We start from the raw sequence: 25,056 nt of genomic DNA on the forward strand, positions 1-25,056 counted from the left end.
TCAGACTGGAGGGATGTACACAGTGGTGTCCCCCAGGGTCAGTGTTGGGAGCACTGCCCTTCTCAATATAGAGAAGTGATCTGGGCTTGGGTATGTGAGGCACAAGATCAAAATCTCCAGATGAGACCAAAATAGGGAGCCTGGCCAACTGTGAAGAGGACTGTAAGTGACTTCAGTGTGAATACACAGGTTAGTAAATGGGGCCGGGAGATGTCAGCTGAAATTTAACAGAGAAATGTGAGGTGATGCATTTTGGGAGGAAGAAAAAAGTAGGAAATCGCCATTAAATGGTAAAAGTTTAAAAGGAGTAGAGGAACAGAACAGTAAAGAGGTGTAAGATTCTAGCTGATGCCTTGTCTTATTAATAAGCAGGTTCGAGAGTCTCGTGTCAGCAACTTTAGTGCCTTATTAGAAATATAAAATGAGCAGATTCTCTGTCCTCTACCGTACCTTACATTGATCCATTAATCAGAGTAAACTTGCAAGTCCCACGTGTCCACAGTAACTTACACGAGGTCAGCCCGCTGGATGGAACCTCGGGCACCCTGAGCTTGATCTCCAGTGTCTCCAGTCCCGACTGCCCCCTTACATCAGGATCCCCTCACTTTTATACCCTGTAGTGATCCATCTCTGGCACCTGACTCTTCTTTGTCTTCTCTGCTGACTTTCGGCAGGAGGTGAGGGAAAGACAGCTGGAACTTCTCCAATCTGTGATTTAGAAGGACACTTTCCCTGGTTCCCAGCAGTTACTTTTCTTCAGTAATTTTCTCATTATCCCTAAAATACCCTGCCTGCTGTTAATGATGTTGCTTTACAGTTTCACAGTTCTAGGTTTAAACATCACACATTATAATCTAATGTATTCTTGTACTCACTGTGGTTTAAGCTGATATTAACAGACAAATTCTGTTCTTTCCCCTGATCTGATTAGAGTTCCACCCAGTGGATTTAAAGGCCCTAGAAATAGTAGATGCATTGCTGGTCATCTTCCAAAATTCGATAGAATCTGGAACAGTACCCATGGATTGGAGGGTAGCTAATATTACCCCACTATTCAAAAAAGGGGGTAGAGAGAAAACGGGGAATTATAGACCAGTAAGCCTGACATTGGTAGTGGGGAAAATGCTAGAATCCATTATCTATATATATAAAAGGATCGTGGTGTCTGTCTGTCTGTGTGTCTGTCTGTCTGTGTGTCTATCTGTCTGTGTGTAGGTCCGGGCTTCACTCAAAAGTTATAGAGTGTACCTACACATATGTTATATCAAAAGAAAGGTTATGATTAGGGGAGTGTCAAAGGCATATTTACTTTTAGGTCAGACAAAAATTGTTCTGACGGTATACAAAAAACCGACAAAATCCGCTCATTAGCAGTTGACCAATCCTACCGCTCATTAGCGTTGAGTGACGTGATGGTTGACCAATCCGCGCACTGCGTCACGGGGGGCGTTTCATGCCGTTTGTGGGCGGGGCCTAATCCTTCAAACTGCCGTTAGTGAGGTGATTGGCGGCCATTAAAGACCAGCCAGGCCTGAAGCTAAAAAAATGGTACTGCAGGTGAGTAAATTGTTCATTCATTAGTATTGATTCAGGAATTTCTCTGTCTCTCTCTCTCCTTCCCACCCCCCCTCTCTCTCTCTCTCTCTCCTTCCCCCCCTCTCTCTCTCTCTCTCTCTCTCTCCCGAAGTGGGAGCTCAGCTGAGGTGAGTCGCGGGCCGAGAGCAAGGCCGGACCTGAGGCGCTCCTTCCTCCCCTCTCTCTCCAGGCTAATCCCGGCAGGGGTCCATCGGGCCGGGCCTGAGGTGCTCATTCCCCCCCTCTCTCTCCAGGCTAATCCCAGCAGGGGTCCATCGGGCCGGACCTGAGGCGCTCCATCCCCCCCTCCCTCTCCAGGCTAATCCCGGCAGGGGTCCATCTGGCCAGGCCTGAGGTGCTCCTTCCCCCCCTCTCTCTCCAGGCTAATCCCGGCATGGGTCCATCGGGCCGGGCCTGAGCTGCTCCTTCCCCCCCTCTCTCTCCAGGATAGTCCCGGCAGGGGTCCATCGGGCCGGGCCTGAGGTGCTCCTTCCCCCCTCTCTCTCCAGGCTAATCCTGGCAGGGGTCCATCGGGCCGGGCCTGAGGCGCTCCATCCCCCCCTCTCTCTCCAGGCTAATCCCGGCAGGGGTCCATCGGGCCGGGCCTGATGCGTTCCTTCCGCCCCTCTCTCTCCAGGATAATCCCGGCAGGGGTCCAACGGGCCGGGCCTGAGGCGTTTCTTCCCCCCCTCTCTCTCCAGGCTAATCCCGGCAGGGGTCCATCGGGCCGGGCCTGAGGCGCTCCTTCCCCCCTCTCTCTCCAGGCTAATCCCGAACTAAATCCAGCAGTCTCTCTCTCTCTCTTCCCCCCAGTCTCTCTCCCTCTCTTCCCCGCAGGCTCTTTCTCCCCCCCAGTCTCTCTCTCTCTCTCTTCCCCCCAGTCTCTCTCCCCCCCCAGTCTCTCTCTCTCCCCATCTCTCTCTTCTCCCCCCAGTCTCTCTCTCTCTCTCTCTTCCCCCCAGTCTCTCTCTCTCTCTTCCCCCCAGTCTCTCTCTCCCCCAGTCTCTCTCTCCCCGCAGTCTCTCTCTCTCTTCCCCCCAGTCCCTCTCTCCCCCCAGTCTCTCTCCCCCCGTCTCTCTCTTATCCCCCCAGTCTCTCTCTTCCCCCCAGTCTCTCTCTCTCTTCCCCCCAGTCTCTCTCTCTCCCCAGTCTCTCTCTCTCTCTCTTCCCCCAGTCCCTCTCTCCCCCCAGACTCTCTCTCCCCGTCTCTCTCTTCTCCCCCGGTCTCTCTCTCTCTCTCTTCCCCCAGTCTCTCTCTCTCTCTCTCCCCATCTCTCTCTTCTCCCCCCAGTCTCTCTCTCTCTCTTCCCCGTCTCTCTCTTCTCCCCCAGTCTCTCTCTCTCTCTCCCCCCAGTCTCTCTCTCTCTCTTCTCCCCAGTCTCTCTCTCTCTCACTCCCCCATCTCTCTCTCTCTTCCAGCCAGCCTCTCTCTCTCACTCTCTCCCCCCAGTCTCTCTCTCTCCTTCCCCCTCTCTCTCCTTCCCCCTCTCTCTCTCTCTCCTGCCCCCTCTCTCCTTCCCCCTCTCTCTCTCTCTCCTTCCCCCTCTCTCTCTCTCTCTCCTTCCCCCCCCTCTCTCTCTCTCCTTCCCCCCCCTCTCTCTCTCTCTCCTTCCCCCTCTCTCTCTCTCTCCTTCCCCCTCTCAAAGCGAACAGTAAAAGCTTTTTCATAAATGTATTAAGAGGAAGAGTAATAATGGGGAATGTGGGGCCGTTAAAGACAGGTGCAGGCTCGCTCTCTCTCCCCCAGTCTCTCTCTCTCTCTCCCCCAGTCACTCTCTCTCTCCTCCAGTCTCTCTCTCCCACAGTCTCTCTCCCCCCAGTCTCTCTCTCTCCCCTCCAGTCTCTCTCTCCCCCAGTCTCTCTCTCCCCCCAGTCTCTCCCTCTCCCTACACTCTCTCCCTCTCCCCATCTCTCTCTCTCTCTCCTCAGTCTCTCTCTCTCTACCCCCCCACCCCCCGGTCTCACTCTCTCCCCCCCAGTCTCTCTCTCGCTCTCTCTCTACCTCCCCAGTCTCTCTCTCCCCCAGTCTCTCTCTCTCTCCTCCAGTCTCTCTCTCCCACAGTCTCTCTCCCCCCAGTCTCTCTCTCTCCCCTCCAGTCTCTCTCTCCCCCAGTCTCTCTCTCCCCCCAGTCTCTCCCTCTCCCTCCACTCTCTCCCTCTCCCCATCTCTCTCTCTCGCTCCTCAGTCTCTCTCTCTCTACCCCCCCCCACCCCCCGGTCTCACTCTCTCCCCCCCAGTCTCTCTCTCGCTCTCTCTCTACCTCCCCAGTCTCTCTCTCTCTCCCCAGTCTCTCTCTCCCTTCCCCCATCTCTCTCTCTCACTCTCTCCCCCCCAGTCTCTCTCTCGCTCTCTCTCTACCTCCCCAGTCTCTCTCTCTCTCCCCAGTCTCTCTCTCCCTTCCCCATCTCTCTCTCTCTCTCTCTCTCCCCCAGTCTCTCTCTCTCTCCCCGTCTCTCTCCCCCAGTCTCTCTCTCTCTCCCCCTCAATCTCTCTCTCTCTCTCTATCTCCCCATTCTCTCGCTCTCCCCAGTCTCTCTCCTCTCTCTCCCCCCAGTCTCTCTACTCTCTCTCTCTCTCCCCCATCTCTGTGTCTTGGGCCGCGCGGTTGACAGCCACCCGCTGCCGCTCCCGCGCTCTGTGTCTCGGGCCGAGCAGTTGTGATGCCTGGCCCGAGTGACCCCAACTCACCTCCCACTCCGGCGGGCCGACGCAGCTGCCCTGCTCGCTGTTGAGGAAAAGCAGGGGAAAAAATGGCGGCGACGTTTCAGGAGGCTGCAGGATTAGGTCCCACCCGTGACGCACCGATTGGTCTACCATCAGGTCACTGAACCGTATGATTGGTCAACCATCACTTCACTCAATGCTAATGAGTGGTAAGATTGGTCAACCGCCAATGAGCGGATATTTGAACGTTTTTTGTATACACTCTCCTTCCCTCTCTCTCTCTGTCTCTCCTTCCCTCTTTCTCTCTGTCTCTCCTTCCCTCTCTCTCTCTCTCTCTCTCCTTTCCTCTCTCTCTCTCTCTTTCCTTCAGTCTCTCCCTCCTCCAGTCTCTCTCTCTCCCCCAATCTCTCTCTCGCTCCACGTCTCTCTCTCTCTCTCTCTCTGTCTCCCAGTCTCTCTATCTCTCTCTCTCCCCAGTCTCTCTCTCCCTTCCCTGTCTCTCTCTCTCTCTCTCTCTCCCCCAGTCTCTCTCTCTCTCTCTCTCCCCATCACTCTCCCCCAGTCTCTCTCTCTCTCTCCCCCAGTCTCTCTCTCTCTCCCCAGTCTCTCTCCTCTCTCTCCCCCAGTCTCTCTCTCTCTCCCCCCCCCCACTCTCTCCCTCTCCCTCCACTCTCTCCCTCTCCCCCCCAGGACTCTCTCTCTCTCTCCCCCCATCTCGCTCTCTCTCTCTCTCTCCCCCCCACCCCCCCCGTCTCTCTCTCTCCCTCCCCGCCAGTCTCTCTCTCGCTCTCTCTCTCTCTCTCTCTCTATCTATCTCCCCGGTCTCTCTCTCTCTCTCCAGTCTCTCTCTCCCTTCCCCCGTCTCTCTCTCTCTCTCTCTCTCTCCCCAGTCTCTCTCTCTCTCTCTCCCGTCTCTCTCCCCAGTCTCTCTCTCACTCCCCCAGTCTCTCTCTCCCTATCTCCCCATTCTCTCTCTCTCTCCCCAGTCCCTCTCCTCTCTCTCCCCCCAGTCCCTCTACTCTCTCTCTCTCTCCCCCAGTCTCTCTCTCTCCCCCTCAGTCGCTCTCTCTCTCCCCCCTCAGTCTCTCTCTCTCTATCTCCCCAGTCTCTCTCTCTCTCTCTCCCCCAGTCTCTCCCTCTCTCTCTCTCCCCGTCTCTCTCTCTCTCTCCCCCCTCAGTCGCTCTCTTTCTCCCCCCTGGTCTCTCTCTCCCCCAGTCTCTCTCTCCCCAGTCTCTCTCCTCTCTCTCCCCAGTCTCTCTACTCTCTCTCTCCCCTGTCTCTCTCTCTCTACCCCAGTCTCTCTCTCTCCCCCCTCAGTCGCTCTCTCTCTCCCCCCTCAGTCTCTCTCTCTATCTCCCCAGTCTCTCTCTCTCTATCTCCCTGTCTCTCTCTCTCTCCCTCTCTCCCCCTAGTCTCTCTACTCTTTCTCTCTCCCTGTCTCTCTCTGTCTCTCTCTCCTTCCCTCTCTCTGTCTCTCTTCTCCCCCCAGTCTCTCTCTCTCTCTTGCATCATGGGGGGCATTTCATTCCATGTGCGGGTGGGCCTAATCCTGCAGCCTCCCGAAAAGTCACCGGGGAGCTCAGCTGGGGTCCGTCTCGGCCCAAGAGCCCGGCCGGGCCTGAAACGCTAGGCCCCGGATGGCCGATATCACAATGGCACCGGGTCTGAGGCGCTAGGCAGGGAGAGGGGAGGGAGGGACATAGACTAAAGCAGGGAAAGACAGGGGGAGGGACACAGAGAGGGGGAGGGAGAGGAGGGAGGGAGAGGAGAGGAGAGGGACAGGGGGGGACAGACAGGGGCACCGAGACAGAGGCGGGGGAGAGAGGGGACAGTGAGATGGGCAGCGACAGAGAGGGTCAGGGAGAGAAAGAGTGACACACAGCAGGGGACCGGCAGCGCCCGGCCGTAAACCGCGTGGCCCAAAATTGCCCTGGCAACGCCGGGCACCCCCAGCTAGTATGCAGTAAAAGGATCTGTCCGTCTGTCTGTCTGCATGTCTGTCTGTGTATATGTCCGGGCTTAACTCAAAAGTTATAAAGCGTACCTACACATATGTTATATCAAAAGAAAGCTTATGATTAGGGGAGTGTCATAGGAATATTTACTTTTTGCTCAGATTCAAAAAACGGACAAAATCCGCTCATTAGCATTGAGTGATGTGAAGGTTGACCAATCCTACGGGGGGAGCGCGCTGCATCACGGGGGGCGTTTCATGGCATGTGTGGGCGGGACCTAATCCTTCAAACTGCTGTTAGTGCGCGAGCGGGAAAAACCAAAGCGGGAGCTCATCATGCGTCAGCCCGCCATCATCAGGGGCCCGGAGCGGTAGCTCACCAGGGGTCAGCCCGACCGAAATCCAGCAGGTGAGCGGCGCCGGTGGTCCACAATGGCAGCCACCATGCACGGGGGCACTTCTTCCTTCCTTCGGCCGCCAGAAAAACCGAAGCGGGAGCTCATCAGGTGTTAGCCCGCCGTCGTCGGGGGCCCGCAGCCGTAGCTCTTCATGGGTCAGTCCGACCCAAATCCAGCAGGTAAGCGGTGCCAGTGGTCCACAGTGGCAGCCGCCGTGCATGGGGGCCCTTCTTCCTTCCTTCGGCCACTGCGATTCAAACTTCCCGCCCACCTCACAAAATGGTGGGTGCCCTTCTTCAACCGCCGGGTGCTGAGTCCAGCCCCTTCCCCGGGGTGTCTTCCTCTCTTCTCTATCTCCTTCCCTCACTCTCTCCTTCCCTCTCACTCTCTCTCTCTCTCTGTCTCTCCTTCACTCTCCCTCTCCTTCCCTCTCTCTCTCACTTCCCTCTCTCTCTCTGTCTCTCTCTCCTTCCTCCCCACTCTCTCTCTCTCTTTCCCTCTCTCTCTCTGTCTCCTTCCATCTCTCTCTCTCTTTGCTTCCCTCTCTCTCTCTCCTTCCCCCTCTCTCTCTCTCTCCTTCCCCCTCTCTCTCTCTTTCCCTCTCTCTCTCTCTCTCTCCTTCCCTCTCTCTCTCTCCTTCCCCCTCTCTCTCTCTCTCCTTCCCCCTCTCTCTCTCTCCCCCTCAGTTGCTCTCTCTCTCCCCCCTCAGTCTCTCTCTCTCTATCTCCCCAGTCTCTCTCTCTCTCTCTCCCCCAGTCTCTCCCTCTCTCTCTCTCCCCATCTCTCTCTCTCTCTCCCCCCTCAGTCGCTCTCTCTCCCCCCCCTGGTCTCTCTTTCCCCAGTCTCTCTCTCCCCTGTCTCTCTCTCTCTACCCCAGTCTCTCTCTCTCCCCCCTCAGTCGCTCTCTCTCCCCCCTCAGTCTCTCTCTCTATCTCCCCAGTCTCTCTCTCTCTATCTCCCTGTCTCTCTCTCTCTCCCTCTCTCCCCCTAGTCTCTCTACTCTTTCTCTCTCCCTGTCTCTCTCTGTCTCTCTCTCCTTCCCTCTCTCTGTCTCTCTCTCTTTCCCTCTCTCTCTCTCGCTCTCCTTCCCTCTCTCTCTCTCTCTTCTCCCCCCAGTCTCTCTCTCTCTCTTGCATCATGGGGGGCATTTCATTCCATGTGTGGGTGGGCCTAATCCTGCAGCCTCCCGAAAAGTCACCGGGGAGCTCAGCTGGGGTCCGTCTCGGCCCAAGAGCCCGGCCGGGCCCGGAACGCTAGGCCCCGGATGGCCGATATCACAATGGCACCGGGTCTGAGGTGCTAGGCAGGGAGAGGGGAGGGAGGGACATAGACTAAAGCAGGGAAAGACAGGGGGAGGGACACAGAGAGGGGGAGGGAGAGGAGAGGAGAGGGACAGGGGGGGACAGACAGGGGCACCGAGACAGAGGCGGGGGAGAGAGGGGACAGTGAGATGGGCAGCGACAGAGAGGGTCAGGGAGAGAAAGAGTGACACACAGCAGGGGACCGGCAGCGCCCGGCCATAAACCGCGTGGCCCAAAATTGCCCTGGCAACGCCGGGCACCCCCAGCTAGTATACAATAAAAGGATCCGTCCGTCTGTCTGTCTGCGTGTCTGTCTGTGTATATGTCCGGGCTTAACTCAAAAGTTATAAAGCGTACCTACACATATGTTATATCAAAAGAAAGCTTATGATTAGGGGAGTGTCATAGGAATATTTACTTTTTGGTCAGATTCAAAAAACGGACAAAATCCGCTCATTATCATTGAGTGATGTGAAGGTTGACCAATCCTACGGGGGGAGCGTGCTGCATCACGGGGGGCGTTTCATGGCATGTGTGGGCGGGGCCTAATCCTTCAAACTGCTGTTAGTGCGCGAGCGGGAAAAACCAAAGCGGGAGCTCATCATGCGTCAGCCCGCCATCATCAGGGGCCCGGAGCGGTAGCTCATCAGGGGTCAGCCCGACCAAAATCCAGCTGGTGAGCAGCGCCGGTGGTCCACAATGGCAGCCACCATGCACGGGGGCCCTTCTTCCTTCCTTCGGCCGCCAGAAAAACCGAAGCGGGAGCTCATCAGGCGTTAGCCCGCCGTCGTCGGGGGCCTGCAGCGGTAGCTCTTCAGGGGTCAGTCTGACCCAAATCCAGCAGGTAAGCGGTGCCAGCGGTCCACAGTGGCAGCCGCCGTGCATGGGGGCCCTTCTTCCTTCCTTCGGCCACTGCGATTCAAACTTCCCGCCCACCTCACAAAATGGTGGCTGCCCTTCTTCACCCGCCGGGTGCTGAGTCCAGCCCCTTCCCCGGGGTGTCTTCCTCTCTTCTCTATCTCCTTCCCTCACTCTCTCCTTCCCTCTCACTCTCTCTCTCTCTCTGTCTCTCCTTCACTCTCCCTCTCCTTCCCTCTCTCTCTCACTTCCCTCTCTCTCTCTGTCTCTCTCTCCTTCCTCCCCTCTCTCTTTCTCTCTCCTTCCCTCTCTCTCTCTGTCTCCTTCCATCTCTCTCTCTCTTTCCTTCCCTCTCTCTCTCCTTCCCTCTCTCTCTCTCTCCTTCCCTCTCTCTCTCTCCTTCCCCCTCTCTCTCTCTCTCCTTCCCTCTCTCTCTCTCTTTCCCTCTCTCTCTCTCTCTCTCCTTCCCTCTCTCTCTCTCTCTCCATCCCTCTCTCTCCTTCCCTCTCTCTCTCTCTCCTTCCCTCGCTCTCTCTCTCTCCTTCCCTCTCTGTCTCTCACTCTCCTTCCCTCTCTCTCTCTGTCTCACTCTCCTTCCCTCTCTCTCTCTCTCTCTCCTTCCCCCCCTCTCTCTCCTTCCCCCTCTCTCTCTCCCTCCCTCTCCTTCCCCCCTCTCTCTCTCTCTCTCCTTCCCCCTCCTCTCACTCTCTCCTTCCCCCTCTCTCTCTCTCTCCTTCCCTCTCTCTCTCTCTCTCCTTCCCTCTCTCTCTCTCCTTTCCTCTCTCTCTCTCCCTCCCCCTCTATAAAAATATTTTTTTCTTTTTTCATAACAGCATGCCCTCAAGAAGACGTAGCAGACTTGGATGCACCACTTCTGACTGGCGATCTCCATTAACAAAAAACAAAGTTAAAGAACCACCTCCTGGGTGCTTAGGAAGAGTTCTTCAATCCCAACAGTCCCATAAACTGTTTTATAAACATGGCACAGGGTCCCTGAGTTCCCTCGGCACTGCCGGGCAATCCAGCTAGTAACAGATGTAATAGCAGAGCACTTGGAAAACAATGACAGGATCGGACAAAGTCAACATGGATTTACAAAAGGTTAGTCGTGCTTGACTAATCTACTGGAATTTTTTGAGGATGTAACTGGTAGAATAGATAAGGGAGAACCAGTGGATGTGGTGTATTTGGACTTTCAGAAGGCTTTCGATAAGGTCCCACGTAAGAGATTAGCGTGTAAAGTTCAGGCACATGGGATTGGGGGCAAGGTATTGACTTGGATAGAGAACTAGTTGGCAGACAGAAAGCAAAGAGTTGGAATAAATGGGTCTTTTTCTGACTGGCAGGCAATGACTAGTGGGGTACCGCAGGGATCAGTCCTAGGACCCCAGCTATTCACAGTATATATTAATGATCTAGACAAGGGAACTAGATGTAATATCTCCAAGTTTGCAGATGACACAAAGCTGGGTGGGCATGTGTGCTGTGAGGAGGACGCTGAGAAACTCCAGGATGATTTGGACAGATTGGGTGATTGGGCAGAATCATGGCAGATGCAATATAATGTGGATAAATGCGAGGTTATCCACTTTGCTGTCAAAAACAGGAAGGCAGATTATTATCTGAATGGCAATAGATTGGGAGAAGGGGAAGTGCAACAAGACCTGGGTGTCCTTGTGAACCAGTCGCTGAAGGTAAGCATGCAGGTGCAGCAGGCGGTTAAGAAGGCAAATGGTATGTTGGCCTTCATAGCGAGAGGGTTCGAGTACAGGAACAAGGATGTCTTGCTGCAGTTGTACAGGGCCTTGGTGAGACCACATCTTGAGTATTGTGTGCAGTTTTGGTCGCCTTATCTGAGGAAGGATGTTCTTGCCATGGAGGGAGTGCAGCGAAGATTCACCAGACTGATACCTGGGATGGCAGGAATGATGTATGAGGAGAGATTGGGTCAATTGGGTTTATACTCGCTTGAATTTAGAAAAATGAGAGGGGATCTCATTGAAACTTATAAAATTCTAACAGGACTAGATAGACTAGATGCAGGAAGGATGTTCCCGATGGCCGGGGAGTCCAGAACCAGGGGTCACAGTCTAAGGTTAAGGGGTAAGCCATTTAGGACAGAGCTGAGGAGGAATTTCTTCACCCAGAGAATGGTGAACCTGTGGAACTCTCTACCACAGAAGGCAGTAGAGGCCAATTCATTAAATATATTCAAGAAGGAGTTAAATATATTTCTTAAGGCTAAAGGGATCAAGGGATATGGGGAGAAAGCAGGGACAGGGTACTGAATTTGGATGATCAGCCATGATCGCATTGAATGGCGGAGCAGGCTCGAGGGGCCGAATGGCCTACTCCTGCTCCTATCTTCTATGTTTCTATGTTCCTATGTATGTCTTATCAGTGTTGCCATGGCGACCTGTCTGCAGTGAAACATCTGTTTGAGTTTCTAACTCAGACTAAACTTCCCTCTCCTATAATACACATTCTATCAGACTTTTAATGGCAATTTGCATTTTAACCATTTTATGTTAAAACATGTTTGTCTCTGAACATTATTGCCCCAAACCCTACGTAGATTTCAGCTCCATTTGAGATAGTTGTCAGTATTTGGGAAATCCCTTTAAAGAGTATTTGGCAAAAGTAACAATAAACTCCATTGGAGGGAAACACAATCAGCAGTATTTTTACCCCCCTTTCAGGGACAAGAGTGACTCTGACCTTTCACCCTTTGATTTATTTGACAGATATCCAGAATATTGAACTCCAGCCCAGTTATAGGGTTTACTAACATCAGCAGAAACAACCCCCAACTGTCAGAATGATCGTGAATCAGTCCGGGATGTGATTAACAGCATCAATAACAGAAGAATCCAACCCCTGCAGTCACTTGTGAACTCGCTGGTGTGTCAGCAGGAGCGAGGACTGGTTAAATCCCTTCCCAGACTGGGAGCAGGTGAAGGGCCTCTCCCCAGTGTGAACTCGCTGGTGTGTCAGCAGGAGCGAGGTCTGGTTAAATCCCTTCCCAGACTGGGAGCAGGTGAAGGGCCTCTCCCCAGTGTGAACTCGCTGGTGTGTCAGCAGGAGCGAGGACTGGTTAAATCCCTTCCCAGACTGGGAGCAGGTGAACGGCCTCTCCCCAGTGTGAACTCGCTGGTGTGTCAGCAGGAGCGAGGTCTGGTTAAATCCCTTCCCAGACTGGGAGCAGGTGAAGGGCCACTCCCCAGTGTGAACTCGCTGGTGTGTCAGCAGGGAAGAGGACTGGTTAAATCCCTTCCCCACACACGGAGCATGTGAATGGTCTTTCCCCAGTGTAAACTCGCTGGTGTGTCAGCAGGAGCAAGGTCTGTTTAAATCCCTTTCCACACTGGGAGCAGGTGAAGGGCCGCTCCCCAGTGTGAACTCGCTGATGAGTCAGCAGGGAAGAGGACTGGTTAAATCCCTTCCCACACCCGGAGCAGGTGAATGGTCTCTCCCCAGTGTGAAGTCGCTGGTGTCTCAGCAAGTGGGATGACCGAGTGACTCCCTTCCCACACTCAGAGCAGGCGAACGGTCTCTCCCCAGTGTGAACTCACAGGTGTGTCAGCAGGGGTGAGGACTGGGTAAATCCTTTCCCACACCCGGAACAGGTGAACGGCCTCTCCCCAGTGTGAATAGGCAAGTGCCTCATCAGGTGGGATGAGTTTGTAAACCTCTTTGCACAGTGAGAACATGCGAACAGGCTCTGATCAGTATTAATACGCTGGTGTCTAACCAAGTGGGATCGCTGAATGAATCCCTTCCCACACATGGAAAAAGTGAATGGTCTCCCTAATGGACCCATTACCACTTCTGCTTCATTTACAGACACTCCCTGACCAGTCACCATTTCTCCTCCCTTTACACATGCTCCCTGACCACTCACCATTTCTCCCTCATTTACAGACGTTCCCTGACCAATCACCATTTCTCCATTTACAGAAGTTCCCTGACCACTCACCCTTTCTCCTCCATTTACAGGCGCTCCCTGACCACTCACCCTGCCTCCTCCATTTACAGACGCTACCTAACCACTCACCCATTCTCCTCCATTTACAGATGCTCCCTGAAAACTCATTTTTTCACCTCTATTTACAGACACTCCCTGACCAGGTACTCTTTCTCCTCCGTCTACACACGCTCCCTGACCACTCAAAGCTTCACCTACATTTACAGATGCTCCCTGACCACTCAGTTTTTCTCCTTCAGTTACAGATGCTCCCTGACCTCTCACCATTTCTCTTTCATTTACACATGCTCCCTGACCACTCAACCTTCCTCCTCCATTTACAGATGCTCCCTGACCACTCACTCTTCTCCTCCATTTACAGACGCTCCCTGACATGTCACTATTTCTCCTTCATTTACAGACGCTCCCTGACCAATCATTATTTATCCTCCATTTACATACGCTCCCTGACCACTCACTCTTTCTTCTCCATTTACAGACGCTCCCTGACCACTCACTCTTTCTCCTCAATTTGCAGACGCTCCCTGACCACGCTTTCTCCTCCATTTACAGATGCTCCCTGACCATTCACCATTTCTCATCCATTTACAGATGCTCTCTAACCGCTCACACTTTCTCCTCCATTTACACACGCTCCCTGACCACTCACTTTCTCCTTCATTTACAGACGCTCCCTGACCACTCACCTTTTATCCATCATTTACAGACGCTCCCTGATCCATCACCATTTCACCTTCATTTACTAACACTCCCTGACCACTCACCATTTCAACTTCATTTACAGACGCTCCCTGACCACTAACCATTTCACCTCCATTTACAGATGCCCCCTGCCTACTCACCATTTCTCCTGCATTTGCAGAAGCTCCCTGACCACTCACCATTTCTCCTCGATTTAAAGATGCTCCCTGACCACTCATTCGTTCTCCTCCATTTACAGACGCACCCTGACCACTCACCATTTCTCCTCCATTTTCAGATGCCCCCTGCCTACTCACCATTTCTCCTCCATTTACAGAAGTTCCCTGACCACTCACTATTTCTCCTCCATTTACAGATGCTCCCTGACCATTCATCCTTTCTCCTCCATTTACAGATGCTCCCTGACCACACATCATTTCTCCTACATTTACAGATGCTCCCTCACCACTCATCCTTTCTCCTCCATTTACAGACACTCATTGACCACGCACCATTTCTCCTCCATTTAAAGACACTCCCTGATTACGCACCATTTCTCCTCCATTTACAGACACTCCCTGGCCACTCACCATTTCTCCTCCATTTACAGAAGCCCCCTGACCACTCACCATTTCTCCTCCATTTACAGAAGCCCCCTGACCACTCACCATTTCTCCTCCATTTACAGAAGCCCCCTGACCACTCACCATTTCTCCTCCATTTACAGAAGCCCCCTGACCACTCACCATTTCTCCTCCATTTACAGAAGCTCCCTGACCACTCACCTTTTCTCCTCCATTTACAGGTGCTACCTGACCACTCTCCCTTTCTCCTCCATTTACAGACGCTCCCTGCCCACTCTCCCTTTCTCCTCCATTTACAGAAGCTCCCTGACCACTCACCATTTCTCCTCCATTTACAGAAGCCCCCTGACCACTCACCATTTCTCCTCCATTTACAGAAGCTCCCTGACCACTCACCTTTTCTCCTCCATTTACAGAAGCCCCCTGACCACTCTCCCTTTCTCCTCCATTTACAGAAGCTCCCTGACCACGCACCTTTTCTCCTCCATTTACAGACGCTCCTTGACCACTCTCTCTTTCTCCTCCATTTACAGACGCTCCCTGACCACTCTCCTTTCTCCTCCATTTACAAATGCTCCCTGACCACGCACCATTTCTCCTCCATTTACAGGTGCTACCTGACCACTCTCCCTTTCTCCTCCATTTACAGAGGCTCCCTGCCCACTCACCATTTCTCCTCCATTTACAGATGCTCCCTGACCACTCTCCCTTTCTCCTCCATTTACAGAGGCTCCCTGCCCACTCACCATTTCTCCTCCATTTACAGATGCTCCCTGACCACTCTCCCTTTCTCCTCCATTTAAAGACGCTCCCTGACCACTCTCCCTTTCTCCTCCATTTACAGATGCTCCCTGACCACGCACCATTTCTCCTCCATTTACAGATGCTCCCTGACCACTCACCATTTCTCCTCCATTTACAGACGCTCCCTGACCACTCTCCATTGCTCCTCCATTTACAGATGCTCCCTGAACACTCACTCGTTCTCCTCCATTTAGACGCTCCCTGACCACTCACCATTACTCCTCTATTTATAGACAATCCCTGACCACTCTCCATTTCTCCTCCATTTACAGATGCTCCCTGACCACTCTCTTTCTCCTGGGGTTTATTGACCTGCCTCCCTTTCCCCGCTGGAGCCGCGCATGCTCAGCTCACACTGCCCGACAATCAGCCTCTCCCGCGCCTGCACGCTGAGGTCCGCTGATCAGATAGGGCGCTTTCCACCCCCGGTGCATGCTGGGAGTGGCACTCCGCCATTGACTCCATTCACCGATTGGAAAGCCAGTCTCTCTGATAAGTTGGACCTTGGGCTCGGAAGAAGCGGGTTTGGTGAGGTGGAGCAACAAACTGAGATTGATAGAGGAAAAACCTGTTTATGTAACGAGTGGTTTGGAATACACTGCCTGATAGTTTGGTGGATAAGATTCAACAGCAGCCTTCAAAAGGGAATTGGATAAATACTTGAAGGAGAAATAATTGCAGGGATATGGGGCAAGAGCCGGGGGTGGGGAGTGGGACTAACTGGATTGCTCTTCGAAAGAGCCGGTGCATACTTGATGGGCCGAATGGCCTCCTTCTGTGCTGTACTATTTGCTGATTCTATGACAATCTCTTTCTATTTTAATATTGCTGATGTTATTGTCGACAGCACATCTCACAGCCAGAATCTGAGCATCATCCACAGGAGTGTAGACTGATGTGAAAGTCATTTCACAGCTCTGCCACAGCTTGGGCATCTGTTTCAATCTGCCCTGAACTGTGGCACTAAACCATCTTTAACAGGCTTCTGACTCCTGATGTAGCTGGAAAAGCATTTGCTATTACCACAATTGTGCACCATCTTCTTTTCTAAAGATCGCTTTGCTTCGAAAGTTTCAGAAGGTTGTGGGTTGGAGTCCCACTCCACGAACTTGAGCACAAAAATCTAAACTGACACTCCAGGGCAGTACTGAGGGAGTGCTGCACTGTCAGAGGTGCCGTCTTTCAGATTAGACATTAAAACGAGGCCCTGATGCCCTCTCAGGTGGATGTAAAAGATCTCATGACACTATTTTGAAGAAGAGCAGGGGAGTTATCCCTGGTCTCCTGGCCAATATTTAGCATTCAATCAGCATTACTAAAAGCAGATTATCTGGTCATTATCACATTGCTGTTTGTGGGAGCTTGCTGTGCACAATTTGGCTGCCACAGTTCCTACATTACAACAGTGACTACACTTCAAAAAGTATTTCATTGGTGGTAAAGCACTTTGGGACATACGGTGGTGGTGAAAGGCGCTATATAAATGCAAGTCTATATTTTCCTTTCTTCTCTAATGGCTGCTTGTGCCTCCCTCCATTGTGGATGATATTTGTCCCGATTCTCTTGTAAACTCAATTCATCTTGTTTCAAACTGGGTTCAATGTGAGACAGATCAGCGAGTCAGGAATCATTTACCACTAGACCTACGCTGGTAGATAAAACCTCAGATGGTTCCTTAGTAAGGATTCCTCTGGTTCCTCACCATATGTGTGTCAGGATACTGAAACCCAGCTTTCTCACAGTCCACTCCTGGAGGCCCCACTCCCTGAGCCTACAACCTTCAGCAGGGTCAGTGGTGGAGTTCCGCAGCGGGAGTGAGCCCGGAGTAACTGTTGGGATTGCACCCCGTGGATGTTCCAGGTCGTGTATTTTTAGTTATCCTGGTGTCTAACATGCACACATCAATAAAACAGGGAATTCCTGGAAACACGCTGCAGGTCCTTCTTTATCTGGAGATCAAATGTCTGTTGTATAATTGTACCAGCAGTTAACAGGCTCCTGTGAACTCCTCCCTCTGCTATTTTAATGCAGACTTTAACCAATTTATGTTAAACGGGTTTATTTTAAATGAGCTAACACCTGTCTTAAAATGGTAGACTCAGGACTGTCACACACACATATTAAATCTTCGTGCAATAATTACCACACATTTTTAGACTGGAAACTTAACCCTGCCATTTCACTTTCAGCCAGAGACAGATCGCAATTTGACGCCAATCTCTGATTTGACAGCACATTTCCAGCATTCGCTGTTGTTCTTCCTGACTCCTAATGCATTTGTAAAGGAGCCTTCTGTTCCGTGCCTAGGAGCTCTGACCCATGGGAGAGTGGCTGGGACACATTTCATACTCAGGTGGGAACGATAAATATCTACAACAATGCATTTAAAACAAACAGATTTATTTGACATATATCCAGAATATTAAACTCCAGCCCAGTTACAGAAGTCATTAACATCAGCAGAAACAAACACCAACTCTCAGAATGAACATGGTTCAGTCCAGGCTGCGATTAACAGCAGCAATAACAGCAGAATCAAACCCTTGCAGTCACTTGTGAACTCGTTGGTATCTCAGCAGGATGGATGACTAAATGAATCCCTTCCCACACATGGAGCAGGTGAACGGCCTCCCCCCAGCGTGAACTCGTTGGTGAGTTACAAGGTGGGATGAACAAGTGAATTCCTTCCCACACACAGAGCAGGTGAACAGTCTCTCCCTGGTGTGAACTCGCTGGTGTCTCAGCAGATGCTTTTTGCTTTTACATCTCTTCTCACAGTCAGAACATTTAAAAGGTCTCCCATCAGTGTGACCACGCTGGTGTGTCAGCAGGTCGGATGACTGAGTGAATCACATCCCATATTCAGAGCAGGTGAACGGCCTCTCCCCAGTGTGATCTCGCTGATGTGTCAGAAGGTGGGGTGACTGAGTGAATCCCTCCCCACACACAGAGCAGGTGAACGGACTCTTCCCAGTGTGAACTCGCTGGTGAGTCAGCGGGTGGGATGACTGACTGAATCCCTCCCCACACACGGAGCAGGTGAACTTCCTCTCACCAGTGTGAACTCGCTGGTGTGTCAGCAGGGTAGATGACTGAATGGATCCCTTCCCACACAAAGGAGCAGGTGAATGGCCTCTCCCTGGTGTGAACTCGCTGGTGTCTCAGCAGATGCTTTTTGCTTTTAAATCTCTTCTAACAGTCAGAACACTTAAAAGGTCTTCCATCAGTCTGAACATACTGGTGTTTCAGCAGGCTGGATGACTGAGTGAATCCCTTCCAACACTCAGAGCAGGTGAACGGCCTCTCCCCAGTGTGACTGCGCTTGTGTCTTTCCAGGTTGAATGATTGGCTGAAGCCTCATCCACACACACACAACACGTGAACAGTTTCTCCCCGCTCTGAACGGTGCTTTCTTCTTCCATGCTCAAAGGTCCTGATGAATTGAGTGACTCTGTCAGATCTTGAAGTGATGTTTGGTTTGAGTTTCCCATCTGCAAATCCTCCCCTTCGAACACCCTGTAAAATGAATTTAAAATGGGAAAAAAGGAGGGTGAGAGAAAACCCACAAAAACACAAAGACAGGTTGTAAAATTGAGCTGAATGAATCTGGGAATTTGTGGGGCCAGCACTAGAAAAAAGTGACCATGAAAGCTGCCGGGTTTTCATAAAAACCCAACTGGTTCACTAATGTCCTTCAGGGAAGGGAACCCACCACCCGGTCTGGGCCTACACAAGACTCTGGCCTCTATGGGAGGAGAGAGAGCGAGGTGGGAGGGGTGAAGGAGAGTGACTTTATACATCTCGACTAGAACTTTGACAGCACCTCCCAAACATGTGACCTCCACCACCTAGAAGGACAACCCGAAACTTCTTCACCCAGAGCCGAGAGGCGGCGGACCTGTGACGGAGCACCAGAGGTGGCGGAGAATAAAAGGAGTAGCCCAAGGCAGCGAGGCCCAGAGCCCCAAGAGTGGAGAGGCGGCGGACCTGTGAGAGAGCACCAGAGGCGGTGGAGGATAAAAGGAGCAGCCCGAGGCAGCGAGGCCCAGAGCCCCGAGTGCGGAGAGGCAGCGGACCTGCGAGGGAGCAGCAGAGGCGGTGGAGGATAAAAGGAGCAGCCCGAGGCAGTGCAGCCCAGAGCCCTGAGAGCGGAGAGGTGGTGGACCTGCGAGGGAGCACCAGAGGTGGCTGTCACGGGACCGTGCATTCACGGGGCCGTTATGCTAGGGTTTTCGGTAGTGGACCCAAGCACAGGAAACCTATCCAAGGACTCGAGACCGGGTAGAACTCGAAAGATGCTTAACTTGATACTCGAAAACACAGAGACATGGTAACACTCGAGAGATGGTTCCTTGAGACTCAAGAACATAGAGACAGGGTAACACTCGAAAGGAGATTCACTTGAGACTCGAAAACATAGAGACATAGTAACACTCGAAAGAAGATTCCTTGAAACTCGAAAGCACAGAGACTCGAGAAAGCTGCTACCTGCAGGCAGGCGAACCCAGGACTGAGCAAAGAGGACAAGAAACAGGAAGCTTAAATACAGGCCAGAGTGGTCACGTGACATAATCAAATGAGACAGGAGACAAATACATTAACAACACACAGGTGAGGCCAGAGGCACAGAGAAACAAGACAAGGGCCAAAACGAACAACTCTATTCAGTCTCTGTCTTGCTCTCTGTGGTGCTGGTCAAGCTAACAGCAGAATGGAAAGTGGTGGTCGCCTTGACCAGGGAGTGGAGGGGAAGGAGAGACCCCAGGCCACCACTGCCATCAGCCAACTTCATTTACCGAGGTGCCTGGAGAGAGAGGAGGAGAGGGGAAGAGGGGAAGAGGAGGCGAGGAGGCGGCCAGCATTTACAACTGGAGAGGGCTTTCCATCACTGCCTCCCCAAATTGGCCTCCATTCCCGGAGAGGGAGAGAGGGGAGAGGAGCTGCATTCAACACCCACTGCTTGGAAGGAGGGTAGGAGCAACTTCCTTTTCTATTTGAACTTCTGCAGGGGGGTGTCATTTGGTGCATTCCCCAAAGACTTTGTATTGTGGGTAGGGGGAGGAAAGAAGACCGGGCCGGAAGACCAAGGGGTGTCAAAAGCCCCTTCCATTGCCTGGCCTGGGTTAGCTGGAGCTGCCCAGGTGAAGCCTTTCCAGCACATCAAGAAGACCTGGTGTGGGGCTGAGCCTGGGCTTTTCTCCAGCTTCCCCAGGCGAAGGCATCTTTCTCCCCCTGCCTGAAGACCACCCGCAGAGACTTTATTTATTTTTTTCCATCGGGGAGTGCACCCCCTGCCGACACCCACCTGCCATCCTGAGTGGCGCCCCTGCCTTTGCGGTCTCCCTCCTTCCCACCACCACCCCCCCCTCTCCCTCTCTCCCTGTCTCTCTCTCTCCCTGTCTCTCAGGAGGCACCTCTTTCTCCAAACTTATATTAATTGCCACTTGAGCAGAGAGAAGAAGGCCCCTCTCCCAATTACCTTCAACAAGGGGAGAGGCGGGCCTTTAATTTAACAGCTCCCTCTGCTCAAGGGAAGACTTTAAAAACTGGAGGCCTTTTTTAACTCCTTCAGGCCTGTGATTTGGGGTGAGTGTAGCTTTTTCTTTTAAAAAAAAGAACCACCCCATAATGGCGACTACATCTTCGCTGGTGGCGGGGTCAGTCAGGAACTACATGAGAGTGGCAGCCACAGCCACAGCCGCTCTCACTTCTTCTGCTGCCCCGTCACCTTTTAAACTTATTACTAAAAAGCTTGGGGTGAAGAGCTACACCCACCCCAATATGACAATTGAGGCGTGCGTTAAGGCCATGGCTGGGGTTGTCGGCCCTTCAGCCATCCTTGCCACCTCATAAATGTACGGGAAGGCTGTGTTCTTCCTGGGGTCGGAGCGGGCGGTGTCCTTGGCCATCACAAAGGGGCTCACTGTGGGCGGGACCTTCCTGGCGGTGGATCCTCTCGAGGCCACCGTGAGGAGGATCGTTATTTCTAACGTCCCGCCCTACATTCCTGGTGAGCTCCTCCTCCCCCACTTGCACCAACTTGGGGAGGTGGGGTCGGGGATTGCGCCTATCCCGCTCGGCTGCCGGGAAGCCAGCCTTCGACACGTCTTCTCCTTCCGGCGCCAGGTTTACATCCAGCTGGCGCGGGAGGAGGACACCGATGGGGCTTTTGTCGTCCCCCATGAGGGGACCGCCTACCGCGCCTTTTGGACGTCGGACGGTGTGCGGTGCCATGCCTGTAAGGAGGTGGGGCACATTAGAAAGAACTGCCCCGCCTCCAAGGCCGCCAGATCCTCTGGCATGGCCGAGGCTGGCGCCACCACCGCTCCTCTCCCCGGGTTTGGCCGCGCCCCTCAAACAACTGATGCGCGGTCGTCGTCGGAGGCCGATGCCATCAAGGCCTCCGGCGGGGGGGAGAGAGCCCGTCCATGCGGAAAGAAGGCGTGGGGGAAATCCAAACATCTCAGGGTGGGTCCCCCTGCGGAGGGCAAGCCCTTGAACTTAGAGCCCCTGACACCCACGCTCATCGCGGAGTTGGTCGGGGCAGTCGAGGGTGGGAGGGGCCTCGTGCCCGAGCCTGTGGCCGCCGCCGCCGAGGCGGAAACGTTAATACCTGCGGCCGGGCTCGGGCCCAAGGAACCCGATGAACCTGCCCCACCGGAGGGAGCAGAGGAGGAGGCCCCTGCAGGCATGGAGTTCTCCCTCGCTCCCTCCGTGTTAAAAAGAAGGCGCGACCCCCTGGACGAGGAGGAGGACCGGGAGGAGGAAGGTCCCTCTGAACAGGGGGAGTCGTTGCCCGCTGCGGGTACTGCACCCCCCCTCCGCTGTCACCATCTCCGGCAGTCGGCAGGGGTCGCCTGTCCCTCGGGAGGCTGAGGCAGATGTGCCTGTCCAGCACGTGCCTCCCGGGGATGGGGACGAGACCCTGCCCGTGGGGGGGGGGGTCGCGGAGCAACCCACGGCTGAGGTTGATTATCTTTCGGTGCCTTTACCCCTCGACGGGGCAGGCGGCCTGGGGTCTGGGTCGGGCGAGCTCGATGAAGGTGAGTTCGCCCAAAGCGACCCGGACTTTTCCCAGGGGCTGCTCGACCTGGTCGAGGTTTCAGTCGAGGTCACCCCATCTGCTGGGTCGGAGGCCGGTGGCACGGAAGAGGAAGGCCCTCTGACTGTGTCTCCAGCGCCGGTCGACTTGCAGGAGTTCGGTTTTGTATATTCTCCGATTTCTCCAGTTGTTCCGGCGTCTGAGGCGGAGGGGGGCTCCGAACTGCCGCCGTCTTCTGGCCCGGCCCCCCCAGAGGAGCCCAGGGAGGATTCCTCTGCCACCGATCCTGGGGGTGGGGTCCAGGCAGAGGCGGGGTCGGCTGTTGTGGCCGAGCCGTTCGCTGCGCACTGCGTGACGGACGGGTTGGCCGCCAGCGACAACTCCCCGGAGGAGGATGGGGACTCGGTGATGGGCATGGAGGACGAGTTGGAGTTCATCGCCGATGAGGAGATGGATGACCTCGTGCCACTCGTCAAGTCCCCTCTCATTCCCGTCAGGGAACTCCGGGATTTTGTGGCCGGGTGCCAGGGTCATCGGAACAAGACCCAGCTGGCCCTCGCCAGGTGGTCAGAGCTGGCGCTGCTCATCGGGTCGGTCCGCGCCGCCGTCAAGGCCATGGGCGCGGGCGCGGACATGGGCCCGCTCGAGCTGCGTCAGCTCAAGTCGTTCCTCACTGGGCTCCTGAGGGAGTTGCGGTCGACTAGCGGCTGCGCTCCCTCCCCCCGTTAGTTGTAGGTAGAGGTTGCACTATGCTTCTGAGATGAAGATAACCATAGCCAGCCTCAACATCAATGGCAGCAGGGAGGCTCGCCGCAGATTTAATAACCTTTCGGTCCTTCGGGACGGGAAGTATGCGGTGTGCTTCCTGCAAGAAACCCACACTGTTCTGGGTGACGAGGCCACGTGGCTCCTGGAGTGGCAAGGAGGGGTCAGCATGAATCACCTCTCCAGCGTTTCCAGCGGGGTGGCTATCTTGCTGGCCCCGCATTTTCAGACGGAGATCTTGGGGGTCAAGGAGCTCATGCCGGGCTGCTTGCTCCAGGTCACTGTGCACCTGGGGGGTGTGCCGCTCCATCTAGTGAATGTGTACACCCCTCGGGCCGGTGCGCAGCAAGTGCGCTTCTTTGAAGAAGTGTCCGCTCTTCTGGGCTCCATCGACGCGGGCGAGTGCGTCATCCTCGGGGGGGATTTTAACTGCACCCTCGAGGCGAGGGATCATTCGGGCCCCCAGCGATGCCTGGCGGTGATGGAGAAGTTGAGGGACCTGGTTGGGTCCTTCGACTTGGTGGACGTCTGGTGACATCTCCACCCCGACTCCAGCGCCTTCACGAGCGTGAGGTCTGGCGGAGGATGGTCCAGAATCGACCGCCCTTATATTTCCCGGGCGTACGTCTCCTGCATTCCGGCAGCTTCCATGCGGCCGGTGCCGTGCACGGACCACCACCTGCTGTGGGTGGAGCTCGTTCCGCTGCGCGCACGGTGGGGGTCCGCGTACTGGCATTTTAATAACCTGCTGCTGGGAGACACGCGGTTCCAGGATTCGTTTCGTCGTTTCTGGGCCAACTGGAGAAGGAAGCGGGGGGGCTTCCCCTCCTTGAGGCTATGGTGGGATGTGGGCAAGGCTCACATCCATCTCTTCTGTCAGGAGTATGCGAGGGGGTCGACCAAGAGGCGGGAGGCCCGGGTCGGGCGGTTGGAGAAGGAGGTGCTCGACCTGGAGTCCCGTCTCGGTCAAGTCTTCAAGGACCCGGCCCTGCGGAAGGTGTACGAAGAGAAGAAGGGCGCGCTGAAGGACCTGCAGCTTGTCGGGTCCCGAGGCGCGTATGTGAGGTTGCGGATCCAGTTCCTGCGGGACCTGGACCGCGGCTCCCCCTTCTTCTACTCGCTGGAAAAAAGACAGGGGGTCCGTAAGCAGCTCTTGGGGCTGCTGGCCGACGACGGATCTCTGGTCTCAGATCCAGAGGGAATCAGCGCGGAGGCCCGTGCCTATTACGGGGCTCTGTTCTCTTCGGATCCGTCCAGCGAGGCTGCGTGTGGAGTTTTGTGGGAGGACCTGCCGAAGGTCGGCCTGGAGGGCGCCGAAAAATTGGACGCTCCTCTGAGTCTGGAGGAGCTGACCGGCGCCCTCCGCCAGCTCTCCAGGGGAAAGTCCCCAGGGTTGGACGGGCTGACCGTGGAGTTCCACAGGGCGTTCTGGGATGTCTTGGGGGGCGACTACGCGCGGGTCCTGGGGGAAAGTTTGGCGACCGGGGAGATGGCCCTCTCTTGGCGCAGGGCGGTTATTGTCCTGCTGCCTAAGAAGGGTGATCTCCACCTCCTTAAGAACTGGTGCCCGGTCTCCCTCCTCAGCACGGACTATAAAATTTTTGCCAGGGCTATGTTTGCTCGCCTAGGCGCCGTGCTGGCCCACATGATCCACCCCGACCAGTCCTATACGGTCCCGGGCTGGACCATCCATGATAACATCCATCTGGTCCGGGACCTGGTCCACCATTCCCAGAGGGCTGGACTGTCGGTCGCCTTCCTTTCCCTGGATCAGGAGAAGGCGTTCGACAGGGTGGATCACGAGTATCTCTTCGGGACTCTGCGCGCATTCGGGTTCGGGACGCATTTTGTCACCCGGATCCGACTTCTGTATGCTGCCGCAGAGTGTCTGATTAAAGTTAACGGGTCCTTGACAGCGCCCCTTTGCTTCGGGAGGGGGGTGCGTCAGGGATGCCCCATGTCCGGTCAGTTATACGCCATTTGCATAGAGGCTTTCCTGCGCCTCTTGCGGAAGAGGTTGGCGGGACTGGCTCTGCAAGGGCCGGGCGTGGAGGTGGTCCTCTCAGCTTATGCCGATGACGTGCTCCTCACGGTCACGGATCCTGCTGACTTGCGGAGGATGCGGGTATGCCAGCAGATTTACTCGGACGCATCCTCCGCCAAGATCAACTGGGAGAAATGTTCTGGACTCCTGGTGGGTCAGTAGCAGGTGGGCTCCCTGCTGGAGGAGTTCAGGCCCTTCGCCTGGAGCACCACGCACCTCCCCTACTTGGGAGTCTACCTCAGCCCTGCCAAGGACACCTGGCCGGCGAACTGGCAAGAGTTGGAGGCCAAAGTCACCACTCGCTTAGGACGCTGGACAGGATTGCTCCGAGTGTTGTCCTACAGGGGTCGAGCGATGGTCATAAATCAACTGGTGGCCACCATGTTGTGGTACCGGTTC

The 25,056-nt window shown here is 54.4% G+C and overlaps 2 pseudogenes; one reads left to right on the forward strand and one right to left on the reverse strand.

Moving 5' to 3' along the window:
* The window catches only part of LOC147119731 (uncharacterized), a 178,073-nt pseudogene that overhangs the window by 53,862 nt on the left and 99,155 nt on the right, over positions 1-25,056 (forward strand).
* On the reverse strand, positions 11,636-18,396 carry LOC147119732 (uncharacterized; annotated as a pseudogene).

The sequence above is a fragment of the Somniosus microcephalus genome, chromosome 4 (genome assembly GCF_052327205.1).
Source record: "Somniosus microcephalus isolate GS21.2 chromosome 4, FLI_Smic_1.0, whole genome shotgun sequence".
NCBI classification, from domain to species: Eukaryota; Metazoa; Chordata; class Chondrichthyes; order Squaliformes; family Somniosidae; genus Somniosus; species Somniosus microcephalus.